The 21,329-nt window shown below is 52.5% G+C and overlaps 1 protein-coding gene across 2 annotated transcripts in view; it reads left to right on the top strand.

Moving 5' to 3' along the window:
• The window catches only part of LOC114064653 (probable E3 ubiquitin-protein ligase MID2), a 70,107-nt gene that overhangs the window by 18,624 nt on the left and 30,154 nt on the right, over positions 1-21,329 (top strand). The window lies entirely within an intron of this gene.

The following is a 21,329-nucleotide window of genomic DNA, read 5'->3' on the forward strand; positions in this document are numbered from 1 at the left end:
CCCTTGAGCCGGCTTGCTCAGGGCTCCTCTACTGTGTGAGGAAAGGCTCAGGCTCTGAGCCTTGGGGACAGATAGTTTGGGAGCAGCCCTGTGGAGAAGGATTTGGGGATGCTGGTGGGTGAAGAACTGGACATGAGCTGGCAATGTGTGCTCACAGCCTGGAAATCCAGCTGTGTCCTGGGTGCATCCCCAGCAGTGTGGAGGGAGAGGGTTCTCCCCTTTTGCTCTGGTGAGACCCCCTGGAGCACTGAGGTCCAGCTTTGGGGCCCCCAGCACAAGGAGCACATGGACCTATTGGAACAGGCTTGTAGGAGGCCACAGAAATGGTCCAAAGGCTGGAACCTCTGCTAGGAAGAAAGGCTGAGACAGGTGGGATTGTTCAGCCTGGAGAAGAGAAGGCTCCAGAAAGATCTTAGAGCCTCTTGCAGTGCCTAAAGGGACTTTGGGTTGGATTGGATGGTCTCTGAATGTCACTCTTAACCCAGATCCTTATGTGATCCAATGAGGCAATGTTGGAGCTTCCCAAGTGCCTCAAACTTCTCTTCTGTCCTTCACCCTCCTATGGCATCTCAGCACTTTGGCTCCTTGCAGATGCCATCCCGGGGGGGGCTGGCCTGAACACTTCTGTGTTCCCAGAAGGACCTTGCCTAGGGAGGAAAAGGTGACTGAAGGCTGACAAGGATTTGAAGGTTTCTGAAGATCTCCCCGTGGTCCCACTGTCTGGGGTCTCGCTTCCACTGAAGCATTTCCAGCAGCGGGAGCTCCTGTGGCAGGGAGCTTTTTCTCTAGGACAGCCCACCTTTTCTATCCTAAACCCCCCCAGGCTGCAGTGGCAGAAGTGGGTGATGCATCTCCAGCCCCTTCACTCGTGGCACATACTGATCTGAACTGAGCTACTGTTCTGCTGGTCTTCAGGAGGGAGCTGACAAACTTCCCAGGGTCCCACCAGAGCACTTTGAAGCTCAGTCTTTATGCGGGGGCTGCGGTTGCATGCAGTGATGTGAACCTCCATGGATGATGTTTGCCCTATATAAAGTTTGAAATCCCTCTCTGTCCCCTGTGCAATCTGGATGAGCCTGCAAAAAAAAAAAAAAAAAAGCTTTTAACCCCCCCCTTTTTTTTTTTAATATGAAAAAAAACTACAACAGGTCCCATCCGAGGTCACGCTGGTGAGGCTGTGGCAGCAGTCATGTTCCCATTAGAACCCTGCTCATGCCTTTCCCAGCTGCTGCTTCCTTAGACCTTTCTCCCTTCATGTACCATGCTTGTTCTGACCCAAAAGTGCATTTCTTGACTCTTTGTCCTGTTCATGTTCAGAACAAAAGTGCGGTCTCTGCTCTGGTGGATTTTGAGGGCAGAAGGAATACTTCTGTTGCTCCAGCAAAAATGCAGAAGACTTGAGGGGTTTTTTTTGTGCAGACCAGATTATTTTTTTTCTTCCTTGTTTTTAAACACCCTGAGATGCCTGGAAAGAAATCTTCCTAGATGTTCAGTTTCCTGGGCTGGTTTCCCACCTGCCCCTCTCCAAACCCTCCCAAACCCACTGCAAGGTGCCTAGTGCTGTGACTAAACGCCCATGACAGCATGAGGAATGGGCGGTGGGATGTCCTGGATGTTGTTTCTTTCTTCCCTTTTTCCAGGCACGAGGTTTGGCTTTGGGTCAGTGCTGCCAAACGGGGTCTATGGGGAGGCTGGGATTTTCCTGCGGCCCCTGACGTGCCCATCTCCCATCACATCACGCCTCACCTAAGCTTCCTCGGTGCGTGGAGCTGTGCCAGCAGCCCCATCCAAAGTGCAGGACATTCTTTTTCCATGAGGAGACGTTTGCAAATTGGAAACCTTCAAAAGCAATGACCACCTATGTTTGCACGCAATAAAACCTGGGCAGGGAAATTAAAACCTTGGACTATTCCTCCCTGATCTGGTCCGTGCCAGCCACACAAATCCATCTGAGGAAGCTTTGCAGGCTGCCAGAACACCATTTTTTTTCCCCTTTTAAATAGCAGTCTGAAGTGATTCTGGCTGTGGAGGGAAGCTGTCCTCTGCTGCAAACATTCTTCCTGTGCCGTTCACCCTGCCCAGCTCCCCACTCGCTGCAGGGCTGGAGGTGGAGGGGGAGCAGGCGTGAGGGTGGCCCCAACTACCTGGGGGCGACCCCCTATGTGCCCTTCCTCTGGCTCATCCTCCAGCACATCCCTGCCTCTGGCTGTGCACTGTTTGGGCTGGTTTTCTGTGTCTCTTTTCCTAACGCTCTACCTCCGCTGCAGGAATTGCTTGGCATCAATGCTGGGCTTCACCAGCAGAGCCAACGTTTGCTTTATCATCTTGTGCCATCTCCTCGCGCCGCCTCAGTCCACAGCTCTGACCGCCACACGCTCCCTGGCAGCGCTCAAAGTCCTTGCAAGTGCCTGAAATAGTTGAAACCCTTAAAAATGTGCTGGTAGGATGCTGCTGCTCCCGCAGGCCTGCCCTGTGTCCCGTTCCCATGGCAGGGCTCTGCCCCCTCCACAGGATGCTGTCGGTGAGCTCCGTGTCTGCTCCCAGAGCTCCATGACACACTCGTGCAGCCAGCAGTGAGCAGAGGCACTTAATCCCTGGCTTTGATCCTGCAGCTCGAGTGAGCTGGAAACGCCTTTCAACTTGGATTTTTTTTTGATGGAAAATTGGGTTTTTGAAGTGAGTAACTTCCTGTTGTCAGAAGGGCTGTGCTTTCCATAGAAATCTTCGGTGGGGAATTTTTTTCCTTTCTTTAGAAGAGCTGAGTGCCTGAAACTGGACTGTTGTGTATAGACCAGAAACCTCATCCTAGTGCTCTCCTTCCCTCCAAGCCAGTTTGTCATCCAAAGCCTCCAGAGTGTGCCAGCAACCTGACTTCCCTGTGGATGCTCTGCAGTGATCCATCTATACTGTATTATACACCTCCAAGTGTTGTAGGAACCATCTTTAATCCCTTTAACACCTGTGATGGGTTTATTTTTGTGCATCCTGAACCCCACTTGTTCATGCTGTAAAGATTCTGGCCGGTGTGAGCAGTTTTCCGGATTTAAGCAGGGACCATGTGGATGCTGGGGCAGGATGGGGCAGAGGTCGGAGCGCTGGAGCGTGTCCAGGAGCTTTCTGAAGCTGGGATGCCTGGGATGGCTGCAGCAGCATTCTGTTTCTCTGGGAAGGTTCATGTCAAGGGTTATCAGCCCCAGAGACAGTGAGGGAAGGGAACAACATCTCCTGGGGTAGGAAAGTATCTGTAATGGAGTTGCTTTTTTCCAGTGCTGTGCTGACCTGCTTGGAGAGCTGCGGAGATAATGGGGGATGAAATACTGGTGGTGGCATCCCACAGGTGAGGGGAGGTGTGGCACCCAGTGGGTACTGTGAGGATGAGGTGAGGGGCAGGAAGGTGCCCTCAGAAAGTGGACCTGAGTTTTAACATGGCATGTTCTCCCATCCTAGGCCCTCAGAGGTCCTGGAGTGCCACCTGGGTGTGGGACTTGGGGTGTGCTCTGCTCTGTGTCCTTGCTGAGCTGTGCACTGCCTGTCCTGCTGTCCCGTGCAGCACCTCGTGTGGTGGGTGAGGCATCCACTGGCAGCATGGACCAGGCTGGCTCCTTGGTAGCAATGGCTTCTGCTTCCCAAAAGTTTTCTATGATGAGGATGCTGAAACACTGGCACAGGTTGCCCAGACAAACTCTGGCTGGCCCATCCCTGGAAGTGTTCAAGGCCAGGTTGAGCAGGGCTTGGAGCAGCCTAGTCTAGAGGAAGGTGTCCCTGCCCGTGGCAGGGGAGTGGATAGATGGTCTTTGAGGTCCATTCCAACTGAAACCATTCCATGATTCTCTGATTTCCCGGTCCAACAGGCAGCGCCAGCGCTCCGGCTGCATGAGCTTGGCTGGGAGTGGTCCAAGTACATCAGGATGTTGGTGCTTGTTTTCCCTCTCTGTGGGTTCAGGAGGGGTCGAGATGTTGAATGCAATCAGTGACAAAGTCATCCGCTGGCTCAGCTTGCTGGCTGGAATTCGACATTAAAGATGAAATTAAAACTGTGTGTAGATTAAGAGCAAAACTAATGGCCTGACCTAGATACAGCAAGTGCCCAGGACGGCAGTGCATTATCTGCTGAGTGAAATCTCAGCCAATTATAAATTCAGATTGCTTGAAACTCGTAATTACCACCCTGTCTTCAGTGCCTGCCTGAGTCCTGCCTGCACCGCAGTGCCGCTGCCGTGCCGGGGCCAGCGCAGGGTTACACGGAGGGATACAGCAAGAAGGGGTCTCTGCAGAGCTCCAGCTGGCTCCCTCATCCATGATTTGTGGTGGAAGGAGTGTTGGAAGAAAGGATTTTGCCTTAATTATTGTCTGCTCTCCGTGGCTTCTCCATGAGCTCTGCTTCCTTTGAGGAGCCAGAGAAAGGGCCAGCTCTGAGGAGGCTTTTCCTCTGCTGTTGCTGAGGCTTCTGTAGATTGACAGGCTGGAAATATGCAAAAGAAAGAGAAAAGCTGTTTCTTGTAACACTTACATCCCCCTCCTTCTGGAGAAAGAGCGGTGAGCCAGGCGGAAATCACATCCTCTGTTACCTGTTGGAGCAACGCTGCCTCCCATGGGGATGTGAGAGCGGGACCAGGATTAACAAAACCTGCCCGAGCTGACAAATTGTGCAGAGAGCTGTTGGTGATTCTAAAGGCTTTTAGGAGAGTGGTGGGGTAGAAAATTGAGAAAAACCCTCCGTCATGCTGCCACGTGGGACTTGTTCACCTGGGAGCTGCGAGCGTGTTCCCACTAGCGCTGGGTGAGTCACGGATAGCTGCTTGATTTATAATTTACTGCGCTGCCATGGGGCTCAGAGGAATTTCAGTGTGTGTGTCTGTGTTCCTCCACACCAAGAAGAGTCAGCCGAGGACGAAGGCTGCAGTTGTGACTGCTGAGACTCCCACACAGCAGATGGGGGCTGTTCCCAGCAGGAACAGAGCTTTAGTGGTGCCGGAGCTGTCGGCCTCTGAGCGCCGAACCAGACAGGCGTGCTTTTGCTGCTTCGCTTCCAGACCCCTTGGAGGAGGGGATGCAGGCCCAGCTGAGGCTTGTTCCTCAGCTGGTGGTGGGGGCTGGAACCCCCCCAGTGCTGTGGGGATGTTGGAGGAGGAGTTGTGGCCTCCATGGGTGCTGCAGCCCCAGCCTCTGGGCAGCGGGGCTTTGTCCTGCACGGCTCAGCCATGGTTCAAGCTCCCCCACAACACCGGGTGTTTTTGGTGTTATCTCAGGGCAAGTTTGTCACCTTGTGACCTCCCTGAGCTGGGAGACCGGTGCCATGCACCAGGGTCCCCAGCACAGGGTTCTCCTCACTGTTGCCTCCCTCTCAGTGCCGGAGCAGTGAGTGCTCAGTGGGCACTGAACAGCCAGAAGATCCTCCTGCCTCATCCCTGGTGCATCCTGCTTAAATATTGATCATTTGGAGGTCGGGGGGGGGGGCAGGAATCAGCACTGAGGGCTAGGATCTTTGATAATTTTTTTTTTTTTTTCTTCTCAGAAGTTCTGCTTTTTGGGGAGGGTTTGGATTTTTTTTTTTCTTATTAAGCTAAAGCTGTTATGGGGATTGAGATAGCAGAGCTGCAAAACGGCATTGGTTAGATTAATCTCTCGCTTTTTTCCAAACCTACACTCACATCCAAGATGATTTCAATGTTGCTATCTCAAGAGCAGCTTGAGATGGAAAATGAAAGCATAAAGCTGTGTGAAAATCACTCAGTGATGCCATGTTTGGGATGAGGCTGGAAGATTAATCTTCAGCTTTTGTGTTCTGGGCAAGCCAGGACTGGAGTTCGAGGTCTGTGAAGGGAGAAAGATGGTTGGCAGATGAGATTATTTTTAAGTAACAATTGTCATCTTCTTTGATCAAATTCTCCCCCCTCCAAAGATCCTAATTTCAGAAAGTGACTGGTATCAGTCTGTTCAACCCTTGCATCAGCCTCAAGCAGTAGGAAGTGATGAAGGTGATGGTTAAGTATGTGAAATTCCACGCTTTTCTGGTTCGATAAGCCAAAATCTGTGGTTCTTATCAACTCTGTGAGCGTGGAGATAGTGGGGTGCAAGATCTGAAGGGCAGATGAGACTGATAGGGCTATTGGACTTGAAGGGTTGACTTGTTCTGGGAAGATGAAGGCACCATGGAAGGTGCCATTAACTGTCTGGAGAGGGATCTACCCATGGGCTGTGACATGTCCATGCTGGTCCTTCTGCCATCACCCCAGAATTTTCCAAGGCATCAACCTTACTCTTTGCTGTACTCATCCTTTGGCACATGATTTCACAGATTATGTTTTTTTCCCCTCTGTTAACACACTAATTAACAATATCGACACTTTCATGTTAATTTCTTTGTAACATCTCTCTGGATGCCTCAATTCTGAGTTATCTTTTGCAGATTCTGAATTTTCATTCGATCCTGATTCTTCTCTCCATGGTTTTTCTGCAATATAAGCTCTGTGAGGCAGAACGTACCCCTGTGCGCCCTGTTGCCTTCCCAGAAGGGGAATTTGTGCTTCCTGAAACCACTGTGAGCTGTGTTCTTTACAAGGCTTCTGGTATGTGGTTGTTTGAAGGGTGTGAGCTGAGCTTCAAGTTCTTTCACTTCTGCACTTTAAAATAAATTCAATAAATTAAATAATGAAAAGGATTAGTGGGACTCCAGGTCCCACAGGAATTCCCAGCAGTGGTGTCTTCCCTGTGTGGGAGATGATGCTCTACCAGCTCAGCTGTGCCTGGTGGTCCCTCCCTGGGGAGCTGCTTTTTGGGGTCCTCAGGTACATTTTCTGCTCCTGCTGTTCCTGTAAGCTTGGTTTGCTCCTTGCAGACCCACGCTTTGCCCGAGGGCAGGACACTGTTTAAGACTGTTTATCCTCAGCTCCTCTGCAGTGCTCCTGCTTCCAGCAAGCTCATGCTACCTGTGCCTTTTTTTCTCTTTTTCTTTTTTTCTTACCTTTCAGAACTGTTACTCTGAACTTTCCATTCCCGAGCATGTAGGTGTGTTTCCCTTGCAGCGCTTGTATCCCAAAACGTGTCCTTGTGTTTCTGCAGCAGGGTCTGGTTACCTGGCTGCTCCTCCCTCCCGTAGCTGCAGGTCATTGAGCAGAAACACCTCCCTTGCAGGTGACCCTCTGGCATGGAGGGGCTGAGAGGGGTGCGAGCCTCCATCCTCCTCTGTCCAACAGCTGCGTTTTGGAAAGCTCACAGCAACTGCATTTTCTACTTGATTTGGATTTTTTCCCTCTTTACTCCTGGCACTCCAGCCGTGTCAGTGACAAGCTCTGCCTGAAGCCAGACCGGGGTGGGCAGAGCTCAATGGGATGGGGTGATGGGTCTCAGGATGCTTGTGCTGGAAGGTACTGCCCTGCGAACAGCCTCATTTGAGGGAAACAAAGACCATTTTCTCCTCATGAAAAGTGCTTAGCCATCATTTTCGGAGGTCACAGCCCTGCTTGGAGGCTGGGCAGCCCTGCTGCCCCAGGAGCATCACGGGGATGTGGGGCTGAGCAGAGGGGTTGTGCTGCCCACTGTGCTCCTGCCTGCGTGGCACAGGGACTGTGTGCCCCCAGCACGGGGCTGTGTGCCCTTGCAGCTCCTGGATTGCAGGGTAGCTGCTGTGAGGCCACCAGCCCCACTCACTCAGCACTCACCTCCCAAGGAGAAGGAGCAGTGCTGTCCCTCTCCTCCCACCTGGCACCCACAGCCCTCTGCTCCCGAAACAACTGGCGCCTTTGCCGAAGGATTGATATTCCTACCCTGAGTAGCTGTTGTTTAATATTCAGGATATATTGCGTTTGGGCACGATGAATATTCAGGGGAGGGAATGAGCAGAGCTCAGCTGATGCCTCTGGCTGAGCGCTGGGGATGGCGCTGGCTCTCCTCAGGCTCTCTTCAGCCATTCCCGGCGCGTGTGTCCGTGGAAAATGGGTCCCAGCAACGTTCAGTAGCTTTAGTAATTTGGAGAGTCGGCTACGTGCAATTGAGCACCAGATGAATTTCTCAGCAGGCTCGAAGCCCTGCTCTGTGATGCTGAATATTGCTATTATTATCACATTAGCCACTGAAACACCTGACAAGTGTAATTAAGTGATTTTACCTTGACAGCTGATGTGCTTTTTTAAAAAAAAACCCCAACTTTGAATATCCAATAGGTGTAGTTTGATGTGCCCTTTTATAGACATCAATGTGCAATAGCAGCAGATCTGCTGATAAATCCTCCTGTGTTGGGTGTGGAGATGAATCTCTGGACTTAGAGGAGAAGTGGGGGGTTACCTTACCTGGGGAATGTCCCAGCTCCTGGCTGGTCCCTGCAGTGTCCTGTCTCCTGCTTTGGGCTTTCAGGGTCTCCAGGGAAACCATCCCCTTGCTGAAAGGTGCTCGTGGGCCTCTGTGGAGCTGGGCACGTCCCATGGAGCTGGCAGAGTCTGCTCCCCATGGGAGCTGTGACCTTTCACTTGACCTTGAAGGTCTTTTGCATCCCAAAGGATTCTGTGAGCGGTGGCAGATCAGCCCACCTGGGTTTGATCTTTATCGACAAACAGGTAGGTCTGTGGTGAGGAAAGCAGAGGTGTGTCCCCAAAATCTCCTGAGCTGGCTTCCCGATGAACAAGTTCTTGCACCTCTGATACTGTTTCCAAGCTGGGTGGTCCGTAGGAGGGCACGTCTGGAGCGGCTGGAGAGCGCTGTCCTTGCGGGATGTGATGGCTCTGTGCTGCTGTACGATGTGCAGTGTGTGCATACAGCTCCTGTAATCCTGCTGTGTGACGTACAGCATCGTGTCAGGAGGTGGAAGGGCCACCGTGGGGCTGTGCAGCTGGGCTGGGTGGCAGCACTGGAACGGCACAGAGTGTGAATTCCTGCTGACTGTTCACTCTAACGAGGCAGTCAGTCCCCCTCACCTGCCAGTCCCCTGCAATGGGCTCTGGCCATGCACAGCAGGATTAGGGCTGCCCTCAGGTGTTTAAAGTGTCTGTGGGAGCCAGGTGACCATTTTGGGGCATAGATCAACATCCTTGACTCTGCTGCCTGGAGCAAACGGAGTCTCAGATGTGAGGAGCAGGGATATTTCCAATCATCTCCCTCTGTGTGGAATGGATTAGGCATTTCGTGGTCCTGCCTGTTGCCTTTATTTGGTTAATTTGAGAGCATGTTTTGCTTTGATGCCCAGCAGTGTTCTTAGCACCACCACCGGCATGAGCCCCCCATGGCTCTGGCCCATCAGCCCTGTTCATGTGATGATTCACCAAATGGGCTTGAGGATGGAGAGACCTGCTCCCAGCAGGAAACACCTTTTCCTCCTGAGAAAGCTATTGGATAAATCTGCATCCCCTGCACCCTGCTACCTCCTCTGAGCGTGGCCCCATCTGAGCACTCCAGCTTTTCCAAGCACATTTGTTTACCAGGAGCTGGGATTTGGGCATTTCAGTGTTTAAAATCATCCCGACCTGCAGCCAAATCCCTGTGAGCCAGCTGAACCCCTTTGCACTCTTATGGGCATCTCTAATTTATGGGATAAACTCAGCAAATAGCGTGCGAAAAGGTGTGTGCCATGCGGGGTGTGCCAAAACAATAAATCCAGATTCCTCCCTTGTTTCTCCAAAGGGCTTTTGGGAAACACACATCCGGCATCCAAAAGAAAAACACGCATGGGTTGTCTTTCAGCATGAGCTCTTTGGCTTTGTTTGTTTATTTTTATGATGATAGTGATTGGAAACTAAAGGTTGGGAGACGAGAGAGCCTGATGGATGTGCTTGCTGCAGCTTTGTGTCCTGGCTGGAGTCTGGTGCTTGTGGTGAAGTGATCCATAAAAATCCATCCTATAATAGAAACCATCAAAAAAAAACAAGCCCCCTCTTTGGCCTCCCAAGGAAGGAGCTGTGTCCTGCCTGAAGGTCTCCCAGTACTGTGGAGGAGGAGAAGTTTCCAAGTGGTTCAGGGGTAATGGGGCTGCAGGGTGGTGCCTGACAAAACCCAAATCTCTTTCTGAAGTGTGTTTGTAGAGGTTCATCTCAAAGTAACTCACCCTGAGTACTTCCATACTGCTTAAAATGGTGTTTTTCCTGGATAACTCGTGCGTGGAACCATTTTTTATTAACTGGATGGAGGCTTGTGTGTTTATTGGGTGCGGAAGTTGAAAGCTGGATATTCCCTTACAGCATCTGCAGGATTAAAGCCACGTCTTGGGAAGCTATGAGCCTGTGGCAGGGTCAGGAACACTGATGTTTTAGGAGTCTAATCACTAGGTTAAAGCCAGGAGAGTCCAAATTTCTCTTCAGCCACACCTGGCTTCCAACAGCAATGCCTTTGTTAGCAGACACTCCTGCCACTCAGATCCAGCAGGAAGGCAAGCAGGCTGGAAAATGGAAGGATGCTTAGAGAGGGTGTTGCGCAGAAAGGAGCTGGGAGTGAGGGGGAATGTGTTTTAGGAATGCTGTTTGCAACGTGAACTTACTAGTTTTGTTTGGAATGTGACAGGTGGGGACAGAGCAGGTTATTTATGCATTGGAGAGGTGGAGGTGGGACACACACTGTGGCTTTAATTGCATTCTCCTCCCAGACACCACGGGGACTGTGGGGTGTTGTCCTCCAGTGGCAGGGTTGGATAGAGGGGTGCAGCAGCAGCAGATGGCAGTTGCTGAGATCTGCATCCAAGGAAGAGATTTATCTCCCCTGACTCCTTAGCACCACTGACTTGGCAGCTGAAACTTGCACCTCCCAGGCTTTACTGATGCTGCTGGGACATCCCTCAGTGAGACCAAGACGTGCTGTGAAAGTTGCGAGAGATTCTCTCTTTCCTGCGAGTCCTGTCTCTGTTGGCTCTGTCTGAGAAAGACTTTAATCTTTGCCAAGATCAATTAAATTGATTTCTTAAGAAAGCAGCTGTGGATGCTGTCCTCATCGCTGCCATGAGCCGGCTCCCGGGACACGTGGTCCCTCTCATGCTGGCTGGACAGGCTGTCCTCCCCCCAACAGGTCATGAGAATTCACCTCCTCCTCACTGCTCACCTGTGGCAGATTCTTGGTAGCTCTGCCTCAGTTTCCCATCATTAAACCAGCACTCTGTGCACTTGGCCTCAGAGAGGCAGAGGATGGCTGAGAGGAGAGCACGGCCAACTCCAGGTTTCAGAGCTCAGTTTGTAGAGGAAAGAGCTATTGATTTTTCTCTGCCTTGTTTTCAGGTGGATTTGCCGGTTTTCCAGCCAAACTTTATGTGCTGCTAATGATTTGCTGTCAGCCTCTTGTTTTAAGGTCTTGCCATTCAGCTCTCTAGAGGTGAAGTGTGTAGGAGTTGGCACCCCGGAGGCAGGATTGAGGGCAAGATCCTTTCCACCTCTGTGGGTCATTTGTTGTCAAATCAAAGAGAGCACAGTATTGTGCAGGAAGGCAAAGAGGAGCTTCATTTGCTCACTGGGTGCAGAGACCTTTGGGGTCATGTTCTGCCTCACTGTCTCTGGAGAGCAGTGGCCATACAGGAGGTGTTCCACCTGCCCCAGAACACAGATGAGTTCCCCACGTGGGTGGAGGTGGATGTGTTCCCACCCCTGGCCATGCTCCATCTGCTCTTCCAGAGCTGTAATTGAGTTCAGGTAATTCATCATTCTTTAAGTAGAGGGAGAGTCTTGCCTTCTTCTCTTAGTGCATCTTTTACTCCATGTCCCGTGTCTCAAGTCCAACCTATAAATTGAGGCTGAATCTCATGTGTCTGAAGCCCATGAGAGGGCAGTGTGGGTTGGATGGGGTGGGCACTCAGCCACCCCCCAGCAGCTCTCACAAAGTCAGCCCACACTTGTTAGGTGTTCCAGGGGCCCTTTGGTCCTTCTGTGGGGTTTTACATGCCTGGAGAAGTGATGACTTTTTCTGCGCTGTCTCCAGAAGAGCTGGTGCTCCTGCTGGGAGAAGAAGGGGTGAGTGCTGTGAGCTGCTGTGTGCCGGCTTGTGCACCCACGAGGTTGGAGCTTTACCCATAGGAATACCCTCTCCCTTCCCACAGGAGCATGCTCCTGGGCAGTGCTGGGCTAGCTAATGCAAAGGAGTGCCAGTCGCTTGGGATCGGAGCGCCGCTCGGAGAGGAATCCGCTGTCGGTCCGTTGGCCGATGCTCCCGCTGGAGACAAAGCGCTGGTTATTTATTGCTTGGTCTTCACCGCCTTTTGGCTTTCCTTGGGCACATCTCCCACGCTGCCCATGGAGGGTGGCTCTGCTTTTGGGAGTGGCAAGCACTGCCAGGACCTGCTGTTTGAGCATCCTTGTTCCTCCTTCACCTCATCACCATCTCTGAGCCCCGCAACCTACCTCAGGTGTAGCGTGGTTGTTACCCCCTGGAAGAAGAGAAATTATTGTCATGAGCTTGTTTTTGTGGTTTTCCTGGTGAAATGGGAGGGAAATGCCTTGTTTCCCTTCCCGCCAGCCCACAGAGGTGGTGTGGCCACTGGGAAAAAAAAGACATGTTAGAGTTTAGGACTGGGAGGAGGATGGCACAGCCCTGGGACAGCTTGGGGCCAAAGGCTCCATACTCAGCAGGAACCCCCTTTGCCCCAGGCAGTGCCCCTACCTTGGGAAGCCTGTGACTGCCCAGGACAGCATTCACTCAACCCCTTCTGCATCATCCCTTGTATCAAACCCAGCCCTTCCATTTTGTTTGATGCCACTTGATTCTTAAAGCTGTGATTTTGAATTTCACAGTGTTCCTTGTCAGTCCCAGCAGGAAATATGTTTGGGACCAGTTGGGAAACAGAAGGGGGGGGGGGAACTACCAGAAGGGGTTTTTTTTCACTTCTTTGATCTGTCTTTATTTACTTATTTATTTATTTATTAGCAGAAAGCACAGTGAGAGTGCAACATGTCTCCTGCAATCTGTTTGCTGCTTGCTGGGTATTAGAGGATGACACCAGCTGGGCTGGTAGAAAAGTCTTAAAAAAGAATAATCCCAAAGCCACATTAGCAATTAAACATGTCACTGGCTGAACTCTGGAGTTTAATCCATTTTATCCTTTTTCCTCTTCCTTTTTTTTTTTTTTCTTTCCATTTTTTTTTTTCCCTTTGATTCTCTCTTGTTTTGTTTCTGAGTTCTGGTTGGAGGCTGTGCCAGATGGGGCTTGTGCCTCAGACTGATGCTGAGTTATTTTGTATTCCACTCAGGATTTATTAATGCGACACATGAGCGACTCCTGGGTGGTGACTCCGCTCGGAGGGGGCACTAGGTGGGTCAAAACTCTGGGTGTGGGGTTTCATATGCTGAATTAGTGCTAGAATCATGGAATCACAGACTTGTTAAGGTTGGAGGAGACCTTTAAGATAATCAAGTCCAACTGTCAACGCAGCACCATCATGCTGACATCAGCGGAGGGTTCATGTTCCATGCGAGCATTCCTGTCCTCCACCAATCCCTCCTGGGATGGCAGAGATGCTCCAACTGAAACCCCTCTTAGCAAGAGGTACAAATAACTGGGGTTGTTCAGAAAGGGAGGCTCAGATGGGACCAGTTAACAAGTGACGAGATGAGAGGAAATGGCCTCAAGTTGCACCAAGGGAGGTTTAGATTGGATATTTGGGAATATATCGTCACAGAAAGCACTGGAACAGGTTACCCAGGGCAGTGGTGTAGTCACCATCCCTGGAGGTGTTCTAAAAATGTGTGGATGTGGACTTGGAGACATGGTTTGGTGATGCTGAGTTGATGCTTGGGCTTGATTATCTTAAAGGTCTTTTCCAACCTTAACAGTTCCATGATTCTATGAAATGTCCCATTTTGGCACATTGGAGCCTGCTCCTGCCACCTTCCTCCTCTCTCTTGCTGCTTTGCAGCTCTAATTTCTGTGTTTCATCCCTGGAATGAGTCCTGGAGCTCCCCCAGCCTGTGGGTAGTGGCAGCCCCTGGCGAGGTGCTGCCCTCAAGCACGTTGTTGGAAAAAATTGACTTGTAAATTATCACTGGAACCAGCTCTGCTGCTGTGGCCATGCTCACAGTGTTTCCACAAAGGAACTGAACAGTTCCCTGGAAGTGTTTGAGGCCAGGTTGGATGGGGCTTGGAGCAGTCTGGTCTTGTGGAAGATGTCCCTGCCTATGGCAGGGGATTGGAACTGGATGGTCTTTAAGGTCCCCTCCAACCCAAACCATTCCATGTTTCTAATACAGCAGCACAAACAAAGCCCTTTTATATAGCCTTGGGAAAGAGTGAGGAAGCTGATGTGAGAACCAAACCCTTCCCCTTCTCTTCCCCCTGTTCCTTGGCATCAGGAAGGCAGGAGAGGGGGTGTTCTCCAGCCTCACCTGCCCCCAGGTTGGGTGGCAGAGGCCAGGCTGGGGGGGTTTCACACCCTTTCATCAAAAATTGGTGCAAGCAGAGTGGAACACTGTGAACACTGCGGGTGCTTGGGGGGTCCTTCCAGAGAGGCAGCCTCGGCACCGAGCTCCATTCACTGCTGGGTTGAGGCACAGGGAGAGCGAGGAAAATTAAGGAGAATAGAGAGTAATAAACATGACGGCTTTGGAATAATTTAAATCCGAGTCATGCCCAGCCAGGGAGTTTATCTTCCAAGTTGCCCACGGCTGAGCTTTGTGTAAACTTGGGTAAGTGAAGGCATCCCTTACACCTCTGGTAATATCGGCGGCAAGTTATTTGGTGTTCAAAATCTGCCTTTTCTCTGTTGTAAAACACTGTGATCGCAAAATAGAAATGAAATGCTAATGTGGCTGTTCCAGAGCCCAGGCTGAGGCCTCTCACGGAAGCTGTGTGCTCACAGCAGCCCTGCCAGCACATAAATCCATGGCGTCAGAGGGAACAAAAAGTTCCTGTTGGCAAAGATTGGCTCTAAAGAAAGATGAGGGGACTGAGAGGGGGGGAATAAAGGGAAGAAAAGCAAATTAGATCAAGGTTCAGTGAGTGACCCTTGGGGTGGGGGTCTGCCCGGAGGATCAGTGTGGGAAGGTAATTCTTGTGCTTTGACACTGCTCAGTGTTGAAAGAGTCTTTTGACCCATGGGTGGATGTGCAGGAAAGGGGCTGCTGGAGCGGGATGGGGCCAGGAGCGGGCAGGGGGAGTGGGCAGGGAAGGGGCCAGGAGTGTATAGGGGGATTGGGCTGGGAGGGGGCAGGAAGCAGGCAAGAAAGGGGCCGGGAGTAAGCAGAGGGAGGGGGCTGGGAATGATCAGGAGTGGGCAGAGGAAGGGGCAGGGAGCAGGACTCCTGTGCCAGCCTTACATTATAAGAACTCAGGATCTGCTGCAGAAAACCTCCTGGGTGCCTTGGCTGATGCAGCCAAGCTCCTGTTGCAGTGGCAAAGGGTGTGAAGAGGTGCAGCTGTGGTTTTCCTGGATGTGGGAACTCCTGTTGTTCCTTCCGTGTGCATAGTCCTCCTGAGGTATTGCTGAACTTCTTTGGGAGGTGCTGCAGGACCCTTCAGGCTTCTCAGGTGCACTCTCCCTGCCCATTGGCTTTGGGAGTCATCCCAGAACCCCAGGATCGATGGTGCTCGGTGGAAGTGCCTTGAGTCGCTCCCTGTGCTGGTGATGCCGATCAGCTGCCCACCAAGCCAGGTCCCAGCGGGACTGCAACTGGGGTGAAGGGTGCCGCTGGTTTAAGGGCCATCCCAATTATCAGGGAGGTTGGGAAGCCCCTGCTCTGGGAGGAGAGGGGATGTGAGAGCTTCAGCTGTCACAATAAATCAAGCATCCCAGAGCTGGTATGTGTGTTATGCCGAGACTTTGGAGAGAAACTCAAACACTGACTCAAATCCACTCCAAAGGCGTGGAAAGAAAAAAAAAAAAAGCAAAGCAGGAGGCAGACAAAGTGAAACCCATGAGGTGTTTGTTTACTTTCTGGAACTCTTGGGGTTTTCCAACCAGCCTTCTGACTTCCTTGGGCTCTGACTCACCAGGATGGAACTGATGCCTGCACTAGGCAGGCGAGATGCTGTGCAGGGGGCTGTGGGGCATTCAGGGAAGCAGCTGGATGCTCTCTATCCACGCTGGGAAGCCTTGTGCATGGGGAGAAGGTCTGCATGTGTAAGGAGGGAGTGGTACCGACACTGCCCCCTCGGCAGCCACCCCGAGGGTCTGTGAGTGGCCCACCGTGCTTCAGGCTCCCCTTTACCAGTGGTGCCATTGAGCAGATCCGTTTCCTTTCTGCTCCCAACTACTTTGGAAGTAACCAGCTGGGTTTTTTTGGGGTGTGAGCTCAAAAGGAAGCGATGAGCTCACCCAGCCCAGCACTGCAGGACTGTCACAGGCAGCGAAGAGGCTGCTGCCTGCAAGGGGCTTTGGCAGGTGTGCAGGTGAGGGCTGTGCTGATGGCAGAGCTTTGCTGAGCACTCAGAGGCCATTTTTAAAATAATACTTTGTCAAGGTGAGCCTGGACTGAAGGAAAACCCTCTGGAGCAGGTTCTGGAGAGCATCATACCTGGCTGAGAGATAAAGGCAGGGAAAGTGTGCGGTGTGGGGTGACAGGTGTTGATTCAGGGATGGAGGTGAGTGGAAGAGCAGAGCTGTTGGCCATGCTGCCTTATCCAGGGGCCTTTCCCACTGGTGACAGTGCAGAGAGTCTGCTCCCTGCAGGGACTCTCCCCATTACTGCCCCGGGGCTGCAGCAATGAGTGCTGTCAGGCCAGCTGTGCCACGTCCCTTTAGTCCATGGTGTCACCAGTAACTTCACCAAATCCCAGCTCTTCAGGGTGACATTTTCCAGTGTAAAAGGGCTTTGCCCGGGGCAGTGGTGGAGTACCCATCCCTGTGGGGATTTAAGAGATGTGTGGATGTGGCGCTTGGGGCTGTAGCTTAGTGGCCTTGGCAGTGCTTGGGGGAATGGCTGGACTCAATGGTCTTAGAGAGCTTTTCCAACCTAAACACTTTTGTGTGACTCCATGTGGGCTTTTGGATTCCTGGAGGTGTTTGGGCTTTTTTGGGAAGGAGAAAAGGGCAAGCTGAGAGAGGCTGGGGAGGATGGCGGTGGCACTGGGGTAGCGCTGGAGTGGCACAGGGTGGGGCTGCTGTACTGGGGGTGAGGACTCTGGGGCAGCTCTCAAGAAGTCCCTGGGAATGCTCCAAGGCCTCACAGCACCTTGTCACTTTGGTACATTTGGGTTTGTTCCAGAACAGTTCCCCCTTTCCCCAAACTTCAACCCTGACTGAGCCTCCACCGAGCCTTTGAGTTTTCTGGGGAAATAACCAGAAATTTAAGGCTTTCCTTCCTAGTGCAGAGGAGAAAAGAGAATTTTTCCTTATACCAGGAACAGATGAGTTTTTTCATAAGGAGAGAAAAAAAGGGCTGATGGGAGCTTTGCACTTCCCTGCGTGCGGCTTTAGCCAAGTTTGAAGCAGCTGGAGCAGGTTTTGGCGTGAGCATTTACCCTGCGCTCGGCGTGAAGGCTCCAGTGGTCCCTCCCCTCCGCGCTTCCCAGATGTTGTAACTTTTGGAAAAGTCTGCCTTGGGTTGATTCCTGGCCTTGCTCCTCAAGGTGGCCTGCAGGGAGGCTTGGGCAGTGCCCGTCCAGCGGCACAGCATGGGGTAGGGAGCTCCTGGGATGCTCCACACTCCTGCTGGCACGGAGTTGTGGATTTGGGGGGGATGAGGAGGGCAGCAGGGCTGGCTGAAGGCCTGGCTGGGCACATGGGCTCCCTCTTCACTGCCCAAACCCACAGCCTTCAGGCACTTTGGGGCACCTGCCAACGCCCCGCTGTGTCTCCGGCCCCGGGGCAGCCGCAGCGGGCAGGGATGTTTGCTCCAGGAGGGAAGACCTGTTCAGGCATTTTCCCTCGTGCCTGTTCCCGTAAGACACTGGAGCTTGTGTAATCCATGGGGCCGGTGCCTGAGATCTGTTGGATAAGCTGACTGTGCTGGGGCAGCCTGGGACCATGCTGGGATGTGCTGTAGGAGGCTGTGGGCTCAGACCCCTGTGCTACTGTGGGGCTTGACCCACTGGAGTCACCAGTGGTGCCACGGGTGTGCCAAGGGAAGTATGTGGGCTTTACTTGCCCAGGATTTCTGCAGTGGCCACAGTGCCAGTTAGTCTGGTGGGACTCTGGGATACAAAGGCTCTGGAAGTGCGTTGTCCCTTCTGCATCTCTGGAGAGTCCCCTGTAGCACCCCACGTGTTGCAGGGGCAGAGGGGGTCCCCAAGCAGCGCCAAGGCTCTGGCCGCAGTAGAAACTCCAAAAATGCTGTGTGTGCCATTGCTTGGGGATGATTTGGGTGACTTTTTGGACTGTTTAGGCGTTTTGTTCGCTTTTCCAGCAGCAAAACAGCAAAGGGAAAAAAAGCAGAAGGAATGGGACTCTCTGCCTGTGTCTGCACAAGGAGTTAAAACCTTCTCCAGCGTCAGCGCATTCACCCTGAGGCTGAGTTTGTACCATGAGCGTCTATCTCAACATCTCCAGCACCGGTTTGAACAGTCTCACCTCTCACCGTGGCTTTACCTAAGCAACAAATCAGCCAAAATAAGCCCCATCCCAGGCAGTTGTTGGCGCATTGATTCCGCTTCCAAGAGAAACCCGAGGGTTTGCGTCCTCCTTCGCGCCGTGACCTGCCAGCACGGGCATGGCTGGGCCGGCTGGGTGGGAGCGGGAGCGCGCCCTGCGCTTGGCTTTCGGCGTTCCCATGATCTTGCCTGCTGCCCCCGCAGCCAGGTGCTGGGGCGGGGAGCCCGGAGCACCCTCGGAGCTCGCCCAGCCAAGCATCTCCCTCTCCCCTCGGTGTGGCTCAGAGCCAGACGGGGAGGAACTCAGGGCGAGCTCCCTGAGAAGTGTGGGATGGCCTGGCCGAGTGGGGAGGTGAACGTGCCCCCGGCAACTCACACGCTGGGGCTGGGAAGGTGGAGAAGTTGGTTCAGCGCAGGCACATCCCGCAGGAAGCAGGAGTTTGGGAGGAGGTTATTCAAGCAGCAGCAGCCTCCATGGGCTTTACGCTTCATAGGATCATAGAATATCTGGGTTTGGAAAGGACTCACCTCTTGTGCCCAGCTCCTCCTAGTCTTTCCATCCAAATTTGTTCTTCTGCCAGGAGAGGTGAGGAGGGGAGACCCTGGTTGTGGTGTCACCCTCCAGCCCATCCCCGGTGCTGCTCCCCGCCAGCCCCTCGCTGAGAGCAGCAGCCCTGTGGCAGGAGAGAGGTCTCCCAGGGGGCACATTGGGCTTAATTGTCCCCATTCATCCCTATCCTGCCTTTGCCAGCACTGGGATGTTTGTTTCTAAACCAGCCTTGGAGGCACTTCTTGCTCCCATGAGCAGGAACATAGCAAAGCCCCAGTGGAAGAACGTTTTCCTCAATGGCTTCCAACACTGCTCTCATCTGTCTTCAGGGTATTAAGGGAAAGTAGCTGTTATTTCCTGCAGACAGGCTGTTCTGTTGTCAGTCCAGAGCAAACAAGGCTGCCAGGGCTGTGTGGGGACACACTGCAGGATTGTCCCAGCTGTCCTTGGGGTGTTCAGGCATCTTCTAGATTGGGAGGACTTTGTATCACCCAGTGCTGGGCTGTACCTTCCTGCCGCTGCTGCCTACCCCACGACAACTCCCTGCATCAGGGCTGGGTGCTGCTGGGTGCCACCAGGAGCTGCCAGGTGCCACCTGTTGCTGCTGGGTGCCATCGGTGCTGGGTGCTGTCTCTTATGCCCCTGGTGCCCAAGCCCTGACAAAAAGTGGGAGGTTTGGGGCTGCCTTTCAAACCCTGACGTTTTGTGACAATTAATCTCGCTATTTATATCAGCCTAATTAGCAGCCTTTTATTAATATTATTGAGGCGCCACAGTGCTAATTATATGTCTGCTTAACATGTGCTATCAGCGCTGTTCCAATCCAGTGTGATTCCGCCTGACATTATCCCACCATTAGCATTGTTTGTTGTGTGCTTCGGAAGATAATTTGACGTTCCTAATCGCTGTGATCCTCATTAGCAAAATGTCCCCACGTGCCCAGGCTTTTGAGAGTGATGCCACCAAGTGGTGCAGCTTTCCTAGGGATGTTTCTCTTCCCCATTTTGGGGGTCTCCTGTCTGTCAGGCTCTCCCTTGGAAGGAAGGGAACCCTTGGAAGATCATGCATCCAAAAATAAGGCAATGCTCTGGCATCTGCGGGAGCTTCTCTGGTCTTCTGCCTCTTCTTCTTCCTCTGCCACGAGCTTAAATATTTACAATTTGAGGAAAAAAGTAGCTAAAGTGTAGGGAAGTTGGCTTTAAGGGAGCTTTTCCACCTTTTATCCTGCAGCATTGCCCACTTTTAAGGTTTCCTGCTCTCCCACGAGCAGCTGGCCCAGGAGAGACAGCCAGGCTGTGGGAAAAGACCCTCCACCCACCTCCTGCTGCCCATTGTGTCCTTGGGGGGACAGGGAAGGCAGATACAAGTGACTGATTCTGGTGAGGGTCCCTGCTTACTCCCAGGTACCATGTACCCTGGGACCAGCCCATCCATGATGCCCTCCCATCCAGCTCCTGGAAAAGGTTTTAAACTGAGAGAAATCCTTCAATAGGGGACAGGTAAAGAGATGTTTGCAATTCCTGACGTACTCCCACCTGCTGTTCCTGCCTCAGTGCACTGTCCTGTGGCTCCAGCTCCTCCAGCTGCTTCTGCAGAGATGGGGGAAGGAATAAAAAAGGCTCCTGAGTGTGCACAGGAGTTGGACCAACAGGGAATTAAAACCCAGCTGCTGGAGTGTTTGATCTGCTTGTTTGATCCTCGGAGCTGGAAGCTGAGTTTTCAGGGTATGCCAGAAGAGGGAAGGCACCAGAGTGTATTCCGTTATCAGTCGTTGGCAGGCAGCTTGGTGCCCCCTCTGCAGCAGGAGCCCCTGATGGGGGGTGTGAGGGTGGAAGGGTATGAAAAAGGGGGGCAGTGGGAGTGAATATTTCAGGAGTGTTGGCAATGACTCACCTGCCCTGTGCCCTGCCGGGAGGGAGCTCAAAGCAGGCTCCCTTGGGCAGGTGGTTTCGATGCTTCTGACTGCTGAACACAGAGATGCTGAGCCCCAGTTCCTGCTGGTGGGATGGGTATCACAGACCTGGAGATGGGTGTTGCAGACGCAGAAATGGGTGTCACAGCCCCAAAGATGGGTGTCACAGCCCTGGCCGTGGGTGTCACAGTCCTGGGGATGGGTGCAGGCAGGGAGGTTTCCTTTCCCTTGGGTTTTTCACTGAGCTCTTCCCATCAGCCAGTCTCTCCCCATCCTTGGTCATTGTCACCCAATGCAATCTCCTCCTCCTCCTCAGCCCTCACTCCTCGTCTGCCTCCGACTCTAAGCCCTTCCAGCACAGATTGTCTGATTTCAAGCTCTGCCTGTTTGCAGCTCCCAGATGGAGGAACTGGCAGAAATAATCCATAGAGACAGGAGGTGGGTGC

Source organism: Empidonax traillii, unplaced genomic scaffold, assembly GCF_003031625.1.
Source record: "Empidonax traillii isolate 1590-97213 ecotype Southwest subspecies unplaced genomic scaffold, ASM303162v1 scaffold565:size409173, whole genome shotgun sequence".
In the NCBI taxonomy this organism is placed as follows: Eukaryota; Metazoa; Chordata; class Aves; order Passeriformes; family Tyrannidae; genus Empidonax; species Empidonax traillii.